The sequence below is a fragment of the Pinus tabuliformis genome, chromosome 6 (assembly GCF_031772625.1).
Source record: "Pinus tabuliformis cultivar Carrire ecotype Pingquan chromosome 6, CPIR1, whole genome shotgun sequence".
NCBI classification, from domain to species: domain Eukaryota; kingdom Viridiplantae; phylum Streptophyta; class Pinopsida; order Pinales; family Pinaceae; genus Pinus; species Pinus tabuliformis.
This window is the reverse complement of record NC_142292.1, coordinates 1841570645-1841583921: the sequence shown is the minus strand read 5'-3', so window position 1 is coordinate 1841583921 and position 13277 is coordinate 1841570645. Positions and strand designations below refer to the sequence as shown.

Here is a 13277-nt window from a genome sequence, read left to right as displayed (position 1 = left end):
GGCTTAATATGAGAGGATTGATAGTTGTCTAACGAAGTTGAGATTCACTAAGAGTCAAGCCGATCCAAACCATTGCTTGAAGGTTGTGGATGATAGACCTCACATACTAGCAACTTCTGAGGACGACCTCTTTCTGACAGGTGCAGACCCTCTTGTTGACCACTACCGGTCAACTACCTATGCAGTACCCCCCCTTTTCTTGGCAGAAAGGGGTAGCACCTGATCGACGTGTCTGTGCCATCCTGCAGTCATCAGCAGCTTGATCATTTTAATTGTAAACCCAGTCTGCATGTATGAATTGTAAATAATCTTAGCAGATATGAGTCGTGTATGTAAAATTGCCTAGGTGGACCTAACTTTCTAATGATAATCTACGTCCCGGAAGGTTTTTCGTCTCACCGATCTATGATCGGCAGAGTTTTCCTTCAGCCTGACCCCAAAGCCGGGATGCATTTTGTCATTAGAACTTTAGGAGAATCCTAGTGTGTTGATCTGCTAGATTATAGTTGTGTCGCAGAACTGGGTGGTTTATGAGGGTCTATGATAAAGGGGTTTTCCCCTTAAGATGTAAATTGTAAAAGTCATGATGTAATGTGTCTTGAGGGTTGGAAAATGTTTTAAATCCCCTCTTGAGTCCTAAGTCCTAGGTCCTAGGTTATGTTTCCAAAGGCTTAGATCGATGATCCATTTAATAAAATAAATAAAATAATAAAAAATTAAAAAAATGAAATAAATAAAAAATTATAAAATAAAGCAAAAACCCTAAATAATAAAATAATAATATTTTGAGTGAATGCATGCAAAATATTATTTTTGATAATAAGTTAACAATTTCGACGGATGAGATTAAGAGATGTCTTGATCCTCATCGACAGTCGAGATCCTTTCGACATGGATCACTCGAACTAGCCGTTGGGATCATTTCCTTTAAATAGGGTGCTAGGGGTCATTTCAGATCATTGGATCTGTGAGTCTTTTACCGAAGAAGCTCTCTTGTAATCTGTTCTCTGGTTAATAAAAGAAGACTTTGGGGTCCAAATCTTGCTGGTGTTACTCTCTGGAAGTGCTGTGAGCTAATTTAGTTTCTGCATATTTTATGTTTCAGCCATTAATAATAGCTTATTGTAGAGTATTGTGAGCACAGGTATCTTGTTCACTTGCTAGGGTTTGAGTGGTGTTAGGGTTTCTGAAGTAATGGCAGGTATCTCCATTACTTTTTGAGATCTAGCAACATTTTTTCCCTCTTTACTGATGGTTGAAGTGAGTTGTGTAGGAAAACTCTTACTGAAGAAGATTGTCGGGCGTTAGGGAAAGTTCTCGGCTGAACCAGACAACTCCCGCAAGCATTTTTTGCTGAGCCCAGTTGGATTTGATCCTAGGTCTATCATTCAGTTTATTTTTCTAATTTGCATGAGAGATCTTATGAAGTTCTTCACAGTGAAAACCTGAAGTTTTTATTCTTTAAAATATTTATGTGCTTATTGCTGAATCTGGCCGTTAAGGGGCCAAAATCTGTAAATTAGTCAGGTTGTTCTAGAGCTGCAAATTTTTGTGATTCTAGGTTAATTTTTAAGGGTTTTACTTTGAGGTTTTGCATATATCTATCGGGTTCTTGTTTTTTGTTTTGCAGGGTTATCATTGCGCAATCTAGGGTTTTGCAGTCTCACGCACTTCTGATCTGAGGCTGTAAAACATGTGCTAAAATTGTGTTGGGCATCATTTCATGCATCAGTGCATTAGTTGGATAAAGGAGAACGCATTCAATCCATCTGTCTATCACTATACTCAGCAAACCAGAGGTGGGAATTATTGCGTGGAATCTTCAAGCTAACCAAGAAATATCTGAAAAACATCATAGGCTCTCAAAGACCCACGTTGCTGCTACAGCCAAGAAACTTGTTCATAAAAGCCTCCGCCATTTGATATCAGACTTCTCAGTCCCAGCGACAAATAAGGATTTTAATTCCAAATTTTTTTGAGGATCATCATAGATTCGGGATACGCCTGGGTTTATTACTGAGAAGTTAAGCTCCTGAATGGGATCTGCATGAGAGATCAAGCCGCCTTGCTATCTGATGTCGTCCATTTGCACAGTTCATAGATCGCATTACCTGCGGAAGGAATACTCGGAAGATCTCAGGGCGTCAGTTGACAACGAATCCATATTTTCACGCGCAGAGAGCAAGTTTTATAGTGTGGGGAAAACAACGTATCTCAGGCAGCCGACAAACAGCCTCAGCATTCTCCAAAACCGCAGAAAGATCCGCCATTACAGATCCCTGAGCTCGAGCCATCGTGTTCACGCTTGGGTTACGATATCGTTTTTTTGCATTACCTTTCAGCGTTTTGGTTATACGTTTCTTTGACTACTTAATGCTTGATGATATACGATTTTCAGCTCAAGGTCTCCGTCAGTTTCGTTTCCGGACCAGGTATTCCCTTGAAGTGTCTACATATTGTTTTCTCCAGAGAGAGCCTCCGGCGATTTTTCTCTTGTTAGGTATCGTTTTTCGTTTACTTTTTTTTTTTATATGTATATAGTTGCGTAGGTTAGTTTTAGTCTAGGGTTTAGTTCTAATTTCGATTTCCCTAAGTTTTTCTTTTATGAACCTATAAAAAATCAAAAAATCAATTTTTAAATTTTTGTTTGTAGTTGAGCGTAAGTGTTTTCTTGTTTGGGTTTTATAAAAATTAAAATTCCATTATCATTTTTTTTTTTTTTTTAGGCTTTGTTTTCATGCACAAGATTGACTTTTTATTTAGTTTTAAATTTATTTAAAAAATTTTAGGTTTTAGTTAGCATAGTTAGTTGTATATTTAGATTTGATTTTTTATGATTTTAGTGTTAGCTTAGTTTAACTTTAAGCTTATTAAAATTTGGTTTTAGATTAGATTTAATTTTATTCTAACTTTTAGTTTCATTCTAGTTTAATCTTTATCTTTTAATTTAGTTAGTTTAAAAAATTTTAAAATTTAAAGAAAAAAATAATAATAAATAAATAAATTTGAAAAAATATATGTATTGTGGAAATTTTTCCTTTTTGCCAGATTCAATTATTCTCGGGACATTATCACGTTTTATTTCGAGATTGAAATTTTCAATTTATGCAAACGAATGACCATCTTAAAAGTGATATCCGGTTAATGATTTATGATTTGCGCGATTGTTTAAAGCATTTATTGAAATTTCCGTAAATTGCTGATCATTGTGGTTTTACTGGACATCTTGCATCGTTCAGGTTATTTGATGACAAATGATTGTTGTTCATGGTTTATATTTTTTTACATCGTCTAGCAAGTAATCGTTTAAACATCAATCTCATGAGGCACTGGTCTTTTAAATTCTAAATCCATTCAGTGCTTTTCATATCGTGTCTCCCAGCCAACTGGTCGACAGTTGGTCTTCATCACCTCATAGGGTCTACCCCCCTTAGCCGCGGGAGACAGGCTTAAACGGAGAGATCGGGGATCAGGGTGACAGCCCCCGGTCTGAGCGTTGTCGTGTCAATCTGCGCGACAACATTTTTTGGCGCCGTTGCCAGGGACATTTTATTCTCGGCGTTTCAACGACAATCATCCTTCTCATTTCTTATTTTTTCATCTGTCCCGGCAACGCCAACATTTTTTGGCGCCGTTGTCGGGGACAGAGTTTTTCTGTTCCTGGAGTTTCATCGACATTCATTTTCTCATCTTTCTCATCTCTCATTTTGAGCTGGCAGATTCAACCTTTCGGGTTATCATTTAGATCTTTTATTGCCTTATTTTTCGTCATATCAGTAGCATCTCTTCGTTTTGTTTCTTGTTTGGGTGGCGACTCCATTTTCTCATTTTTCCCAGACAAGAAGCTTTCCTCATATCTGCTTGTGGTTAATTTTTGGATCCTAGAATCAGATTCATTGTTCAAGTGGCGACTCCACTTCTTTCATCTCTTGATTTTCTTGAGCAGAGATCTATTTCTATCATCCATCTGATCCCTTATTATTCATCATGGATTATTCATTTAAACCATGTCGTTTTACTGACCGTTGCCATGATTTTCCGGAGGAGGCCATTTCTAAATTACCTATTTTCTCGGGTGGTGATTCAATCGCTGTTAGAAGGCATCTAGGCTTGTTTACTCGCATAATGATCATATATTGTAGACCCCCTCAGTTTAATCATGAAGATATCAAGATGCGTCCTTTTGTCTTTTATTTAGAGGGTGAAGCTTTGAATTGGTTTAACAATTTTCCTAAGGATTCTTTCACTTCTATACAAGACATTGTCAATGCTTTCAAAGATAGATATGGTTATCCAAACAGCTTTCCTTCTGCCTCTAAAATTGTGCAAAAGGAAGAAAGTAATCCTATTAAAGGTCCAGCTCTTGAAGAAAGATTTCAAGATCAGAATGTGTCATCCACCAATACTATTGCAGATCAAGTCCATGATAGTGGAAAATCAGGGACAAATGACAATGAAAAGGAAGAGCAAAAGCAAATTATACAAGAACTAATGATGCTGGTAAAAAATATGGAGGCTAATCAAACTAATTATGTCAATGATGTGAGAACTTTGTGCACCCACCTGGAAAAACGTAATAGGGAGATAGAGATTATGCAAAATCAGCATGCTAAAGAAATTGAGACCATGAAGACTAATCATGAAACAGAATTTACATTCGTGCAAAGCAAAATGTCAAGCTTAGAGGAAAATATGACGACCATGAAAGCTGATCATGATAGGGAAATTAATTCTATGCAAAACAAGTTATTAACTATGGATGAAGAAATGACTATCATGACGTTCAATCATAATAATCAGTTGGCCACCATGCAAGCAAATCATAAAGAAGAAATAAACTCCATGCAGTATTGCTTGATGGACATAAAGGAAAAGAACGATAAAGTAATAAAAGATATGGAAGAACGCCATGCCAGGCAAATCAGTGATATAAAGGTTGAACACTCTAGTCAGATGGATGCCATTAAAATACAGGTTCAAAAGTTTCAACAATGGTCAGAGGATAAGAGAAACCAGGGGACATCAACAGATCAGGAGCCTTCTCATTTGTCGCAACAAGTTCCATCTTATTATGAGGAGGTCATTGGTTCGATTGAAAGATGGTTAATTGAAGGTGATCCAGATAGACTTAAAAATGATAAAGATCAGATGCAGGATAAAGAAAGACATGTCACGCATATCTTACATACTTCATCTGATAGCTTTGAAACAGAAAGTTGCATATCATCAGTAATACAACCTGCCACAAAGAAAAAGCGCAAGAGAAAGAAAATGAGAAGAAGATTTGATGCATCAGACGGCCGTGAGCAGCTTGATTTTCGGATAGGAAAAAGTCCTACCATATGTAGAATTGGACATGGCACATCCGACAAGCAGTCGACAGATTTGCCTGAAAGCAGGCAAATGCTCAGTATACACTATATTGAACACATCTGATGCCATGGGGCATCCTTTGTATTGTATTTCTAACCCTACTCCTTGTTTTTCCGCATTTTCATTTATGTTTTAGGATTAGATTTGCTTTTCTAGATTAGTTAATAAATGAAGAGCTTATATATTTCCTGTGCTTAAAGTTATATGATGATTTTTGGACGGACGCTACTTATATTTTATTGTGTGTTGCGTGGATGCAGATTCTGGATTCTCACATTCCTACAGTGCAGCAACGTGTCCCCAAGTAGAGCCAGATGTTGACCACTACCGGTCAACTACCTATGCAGTACCCCCCCTTTTCTTGGGAGAAAGGGGTAGCACCTGATCGACGTGTCCGTGCCATCCTGCAGTCATCAACAGCTTGATCATTTTAATTGTAAACCCAGTCTGCATGTATGAATTGTAAATAATCTTAGCAGATATGAGTCGTGTATGTAAAATTGCCTAGGTGGACCTAACTTTCTAATGATAATCTACGTCCTGGAAGGTTTTTCGTCTCACCGATCTATGATCGGCAGAGTTTTCCTTCAGCCTGACCCCAAAGCCGGGATGCATTTTGTCATTAGAACTTTAGGAGAATCCTAGTGTGTTGATCTGCTAGATTATAGTTGTGTCGCAGAACTGGGTGGTTTATGAGGGTCTATGATAAAGGGGTTTTCTCCCTTAAGATGTAAATTGTAAAAGTCATGATGTAATGTGTCTTGAGGGTTGGAAAATGTTTTAAATCCCCTCTTGAGTCCTAAGTCCTAGGTCCTAGGTTATGTTTCCAAAGGCTTAGTTCGTGATCCATTTAATAAAATAAATAAAATAATAAAAAATTATAAAAATGAAATAAATAAAAAATTATAAAATAAAGCAAAAACCCTAAATAATAAAAGAATAATATTTTGAGTGAATGCATGCAAAATATTATTTTTGATAATAAGTTAACAATTTCGACGGATGAGATTAAGAGATGTCTTGATCCTCATCGACGGTCGAGATCAATTCGACATGGATCACTCGAACTAGCCGTTGGGATCATTTCCTTTAAATAGGGTGCTAGGGGTCATTTCAGATCATTGGATCTGTGAGTCTTTTACCGAAGAAGCTCTCTTGTAATCTGTTTTCTGGTTAATAAAAGAAGCTTTGGGGTCCAAATCTTGCTGGTGTTACTCTCTGGAAGTGTTGTGAGCTAATTTAGTTTCTGCATATTTTATGTTTCAGCCATTAATAATAGCTTATTGTAGAGCATTGTGAGCACAGGTATCTTGTTCACTTGCTAGGGTTTGAGTGGTGTTAGGGTTTCTGAAGTAATGGCAGGTATCTCCATTACTTTTTGAGATCTAGCACCATTTTTGCCCTCTTTACTGATGGTTGAAATGAGCTGTGCAGGAAAACTCTTACTGAAGAAGATTGTCGAGCATTAGGGGAGTTCTCGGCTGAACCAGCCAACTCCCGCAAACATTTTTTGCTGAGCCCAGTTGGATTTGATCCTGGGTCTATCATTCAACTTATTTTTCTAATTTGCATGAAAGATTTTTTGAAGTTCTTCACAGTGAAAACCTGAAGTTTTTATTCTTTAAAATATTTCTGTGCTTATTGCTGAATCTGGCTGTTAAGGGGCCAAAATCTGTAAATTAGTCAGGCTGTTCTAGAGCTGCAAATTTTTGTGATTCTAGGTTAATTTTTAAGGGTTTTACTTTGAGGTTTTGCATATATCTGTCGGGCTCTTGTTTTTTGTTTTGCAGGGTTATCATTGCACTGTCTAGGGTTTTGCAGTCTCACGCACTTCTGATCTGAGGCTGTAAAACATGTGCTAAAATTGTGCTGGGCATCATTTCATGCATCAGTGCATTAGCTGGATAAAGGAGAACGCATTCAATCCATCTGTCTATCACTATACTCAGCAAACCAGAGGTGGGAATTATTGCGTGGAATCTTCGGGCTAACCAAGAAATATCTGAAAAACATCATAGGCTCTCAAAGACCCACGCTGCTACAGCCAAGAAACTTGTTCATAAAAGCCTCCGCCATTTGATATCAGACTTCTCAGTCCCAGCGACAAATAAGGATTTTAATTCCAAATTTTTTTTAGGATCATCATAGATTCGGGATACGCCTGGGTTTATTACTGAGAAGTTAAGCTCCTGAATGGGATCTGCGTGAGAGATCAAGCCGCCTTGCTATCTTACGCCGTCCATTTGCACAGTTCATAGATCGCATTACCTGCGGAAGGAATACTCGGAAGATCTCAGGGCGTCAGTTGACAACGAATCCATATTTTCACGCGCAGAGAGCAAGTTTTATAGTGTGGGGAAAACAACGTATCTCAGGCAGCCGACAAACAGCCTCAGCATTCTCCAAAAGCGCAGAAAGATCCGCCATTACAGATCCCTAAGCTCGAGCCATCGTGTTCACGCTTGGGTTACGATATCGTTTTTTTGCATTACCTTTCAGCGTTTTGGTTATACGTTTCTTTGACTGCTTAATGCTTGATGATATACGATTTTCAGCTCAAGGTCTCCGTCAGTTTCGTTTCCGGACCAGGTATTCCCTTGAAGCGTCTACATATTGTTTTCTCCAGCGAGAGCCTCCGGCGATTTTTCTCTTGTTAGGTATCGTTTTTCGTTTACGTTTTTTTTTTATATGTATATAGTTGCGTAGGTTAGTTTTAGTCAGGGTTTAGTTCTAATTTCGATTTCCCTAAGTTTTTCTTTTATGAACTTATAAAAAATCAAAAAATCAATTTTTAAATTTTTGTTTGTAGTTGAGCATAAGTGTTTTCTTGTTTGGGTTTTATAAAAATTAAAATTCCATTATCATTTTTTTTATTTTTGTTTTAGGCTTTGTTTTCATGCACTAGATTGATTTTTTATTTAGTTTTAAATTTATTTAAAAAATTTTAGGTTTTAGTTAGCATAGTTAGTTGTATATTTAGATTTGATTTTTTATGATTTTAGTGTTAGCTTAGTTTAACTTTAAGCTTATTAAAATTTGGTTTTAGATTAGATTTAATTTTATTCTAACTTTTAGTTTCATTCTAGTTTAATCTTTATCTTTTAATTTAGTTAGTTTAAAATTTTTAAAATTTAAAGAAAAAAATAAATAAATAAATAAATTTGAAAAAATATAAAAAATATATGTATTGTGGAAATTTTTCCTTTTTGCCAGATTCAATTATTCTCGGGACATAATCACGTTTTATTTCGAGATTGAAATTTTCGATTTATGCAAACGAATGACCATCTTAAAAGTGATATCCGGTTAATGATTTATGATTTGCGCGATTGTTTAAAGCATTTATTGAAATTTTCGTAAATTGCTGATCATTGTGGTTTTACTGGACATCTTGCATCGTTCAGGTTATTTGATGACAAATGATTGTTGTTCATGGTTTATATTTTTTTACATCGTCTAGCAAGTAATCGTTTAAACATCAATCTCATGAGGCACTGGTCTTTTAAATTCTAAATCCATTCAATGCTTTTCATATCGTGTCTCCCAGCCAACTGGTCGACAGTTGGTCTTCATCACCTCATAGGGTCTACCCCCCTTAGCCGCAGGAGACAGGCTTAAACGGAGAGATCGGGGATCAGGGTGACAGCCCCCGATCTGAGCGTTGTCGTGTCAATATGCGCGACAACACCTCTCATTTGCAAAAGTAAGAGGGAGTTGGATTCCGGATTTGGATTGGTGAACTGCAAGCTCGTGACTACCTCGATGGAGCTTCACTTTCAGAAGTTATGTGGTAGGGATTCCGGACCTTATTTAGGAAATGCCTCTATATTTCACAAACTCATTCTAGCATTGATGTTCTTGGTGAACTTCTGTCCAGATATATGTTTTGCAGTTAGCATGTTGAGCTCATATATGGTTGAGCCTCACTGGATTGGTGCCAAGAATCTTCTGAGATATCTTCGGGGCACAATCTCTCATGGATTGAGATACATTGTCGGAAATGTGAAGCTGCATGATTATTCGAATGTTGACTGGGCAAGCAGTGTGGAGGATCGCAAGAGCACTTCTGGGTGTTGGTTCTCTTTGGGTTCTGCTACGATATCCTGGATGAGCAGGAAGCAGAAGACGGTTGCTTCAAGCACCGCTGAGACCGAATACATAGCTACGAGTATGACCTCGTGTGAAGCTACCTAGTTGGGGAAGCTCTTCAGTGAGCTGTTTGTACACATGATGGATACCACTGTGATCTTTTGTGTCAACCAGAGGGGAAATTCGAATATTGAGGAATCTCGTTTCTATGATCTCTCCAAGCATATAAACATCAGGTACCACTTTATCTGGGATATGGTACATCGATGAAAAAGAAGGCTCCATCGCACTGGCACTGATGTGTAGGTTGCAGACATTCTATCAAAGCCCCGGGGCAAGGTCAGATTTGTGAATTTGCAGAACGACTTGGAATCGTTGAGAGACCCTCTTATGAGGCTCCTGTGTGATGCATGCATTGAGCTATGGGAGCTTCGGCGGGCTTGGGGTACTTCTTGGAGCAACAAGCGACCATAGGGCGACTCACCCTCCCCTAGTGGTGCGTTGTGTACAGGGTGAATGGTTCAGCCTTCCCCTATGATACCCCGTGGCGACTTATGGACAGGATGAGTGGTTCTCCTGTCAAGGCATCCTACCCATGCAGTCTGGGACTCATGGGAAGTACCTCTCATTTGGCCAATGAGTAGGGAAATGGGATTAGGGACCTGTTGAACACTAGAGTGGCACCTAATGATTATATGAAGACTCCATGCCCAAGGATGAACTAAAGGACACTTGTACCATCAGATATCATCAGTCAAAAGAGTTTTTTAACTCTACTACTATTTTCTCATCATCTTTATTGTACCCAGATTCCACACCCTGTGGGGAGTTTTAATAAGTGATACTAGTAATGATGAACTTTGAGTCTGTAACAGGCCTAGAATGTTGGGACTCGATCAACAAACGAGTACACCTTGGAGCGTTTTTTTTATCTAGTTAATTATCCCTTCGTTTTTAGAGGTAGATAATTTTCTCGGCTTTTTCACTCACTTTTACCCCAAAGTCGGGGTGACGGTTTGAAGGTTGGGCCCCTAACACATCTTAGTGTCTAGATTCGATTTATATTACCATACTAGATCACACAAAAAATTTCGTGGAATTTGGTTAGTTCTAGGTAGTCATTTTTTAATTTTTTAGATTTCCCTCAGGTCAAAAATTGCAAATAAAATTGTATTTAAATTGTAATAAGTGTAGTCTAGAGAAGTTGTATGGGGTATGAGTAATCAAAATTACACCTCCCACCCTCAACTTTCTATTATGACACACTTTGAGGGGTTAATAATGTGTTTTGGACCCTCAAAACCCACTTTTCCTAAGTTTAGTGGGAAATTTGGCAATTAATTAAGCCAGAAATTAAATAAATGGAAAAAAATAAATACCCACACATGCTAAATGTTGTGGAAATGAGGTGGAAAATTATTGGGGAGTTAAAGTGAAGTCCCAAGGTGATGTGAACTCCTAAAATCAAGGAAAGGACGTGTGCTCAAATAAAATCGAATTTCTCGCATTAAATGAGAAGGCTTCTTACTTGGAAATTCGAATTTGTGAAGTTAATGCACATCTGGGAGGATTTGGGAGAATATTTGGTGGATATTTTTGTGGGAAATTGTCCCCATATGGGTTACCACCCATCTACACTTGTCATTCTATCATAAAATTCGAATTTGGCACATAAGGGAAGAAGAAAATGATGTCCACTTGCCAGAATTCGATTTTTACACATGGCATTGGAGCTCCATTCAACAAATTTGAATTTCTCTTTGGGATTGTCACCTCATGCCACTTGTTTAATCACTTCTACATTGGGATTGGCTCCAATGCCATTTGTCATTGTCATTCTTCGTTGGGATTTGCTTCCAACTCTCTATATAATAGAGCCATGCGCTCTCATATTGTATCATGTAATACGAGCTATTGTGTTTGAGAAGACTCTGCAGGATTTTATTCACTACTTGCAATATAATACAACAGCCCTTGGGGTAAAGAGTGATGGTGTTCTTCTCCTTGCATGTGTGGTAAATTCTTGACTTGTTGTTATGCTTCTATTTATTTCGTCATGTCATTATTGCTTTCATGCTTGTTTCAAGTTATGTTAGTTTGTAGCTATCTCATATTAGCATAAAAATTAATTATTTGTTTTAGGAAAATAAATCTTCTAGTGGATAATAAATGCATCTCTATCAATTTTTTCCATTGCACTTATTTAGTTTCATGTCGATTTAATGATTTGTGGTGAAGTTTTGTATTATTTGGTCAAGTTTTTCAAACGTGGGGAAATTCTCGGAGGAATCAACCCATTCTTGAAAATATTCAAAGAGAACCCACATGTTTTGAATTCCAAAGTCTCATCTATATCTTATTTGTGTCTTGCATGGATTCTTTCAAGTTTCCTAAAGCTTTTATTTCTTGCATCAAAATATCAAACTTGGAAAAAAAAATATTTTTTATGTATTGTACTTCATTTATCAATATCTAGGTATTTCAACGAACTAAGTCATGGCTAGTCAAAGTAGAGAGTCTGCTCATACTCTTTGGCCTAGCCTCTTGTAAATTATTTTTGTAACATCCTTTATTGTCAACTTGGTCTAACATTTGAGTTATTTTCGTATCGTTTTGAGCAAGATAGTTTCCATGCTTTGATTTGTAGACTTATTCATGTTGAAAGCATTTATAATATCTTGTGCTAACAATTTAGTGTTTCACTTTTCAGGGTTATTTTGGCTTTCCATTTGAAAGCATTTCACTTCATTTTAAGCAAAATACAATTTCATTTCTTAAAGAGCAAATACTTGGAAGGCATTGGTTGTTTATGTATTTCATGCTTATCTTATGATGGTTATTGCTCATATCAATTTTTTGCTTATAAATCTTAAAGAGATAATCTATTTAATTCAAACAATTCTCCTAGAAATCACATCCTTTTTAAATTAACTTTTCATTAGGGGCCACCCCCTTTAGCTAACCTAGGAGATAGCTCAAACGGAAAGAGTCAAGATTGGTGTGACAGCCCCTTCTCTGAGTTCCCTACCACTAACCACACCTTGTGGGGTTGAAGGATTTTCTCACTGACTTGTAGGTAAGTGTAGGCGGCAGGGTCAACAGGACCATAATAGTACTACCGATGGACGCATCGTGTATCTACCGTACTCCCTATGCTAGGATGACCGACATTGATCTGGGATCAATTGGAATTGACTTCGAGTCAGTAAGAGTGATATAGCTCACTCTCTTTTGGCACTGATCTGGGATCAGTAAGAGTGATATAGCTCACTCTCTCTTGTAACTGATCTGGGATCAGTATGAGTGGTTTGAGACACTCTCTTTTGATATTGATCTGGGATCAATGAAACTGACTTGGGGTCAGTATGAGTGGTTTGAGACACTCTCTTGTGATATTGATCTGAGATCAATGAAACTGACTTCAGGTCAGTAAGGGTGATATAACTCACTCTCTTTAGGAATAGATTTGGGATCAGTAAGTCGAATGACACACTCTTCATATGGGACTGACTTCGAGTCAGTAGAGAATGGTATGAGACATTCTCGATCAATTCTTCTTCTTGACGGTTCAGCAGAGCAGTGCAGGGCACTGATGGCAGAGATAGTACAGTCTGGCAGATAGATCAACAAATGGAGTTCTCCCTAGTTGAGAGGGAGTGTTAAAATTGGCAACTAGGGCCAAACTCCATGTGGGTCATCTTATTTATGGCAACTGATATTTTTCTTGGATCCCTCTCATCAAGAAGTGTAGGATTGATCTAAAGATCATCCGATTCCGATAAGTATTTATAGAGATATGAATTTATTTGTGTTAA

At 37.5% G+C, this 13277-nt stretch overlaps 1 protein-coding gene across 1 annotated transcript in view; it reads right to left on the bottom strand.

The window, feature by feature from the left end:
* The window catches only part of PRD1 (putative recombination initiation defect 1), a 190198-nt gene that overhangs the window by 82987 nt on the left and 93934 nt on the right, over positions 1-13277 (bottom strand). The gene's annotated exons all lie outside the window — the stretch shown is intronic.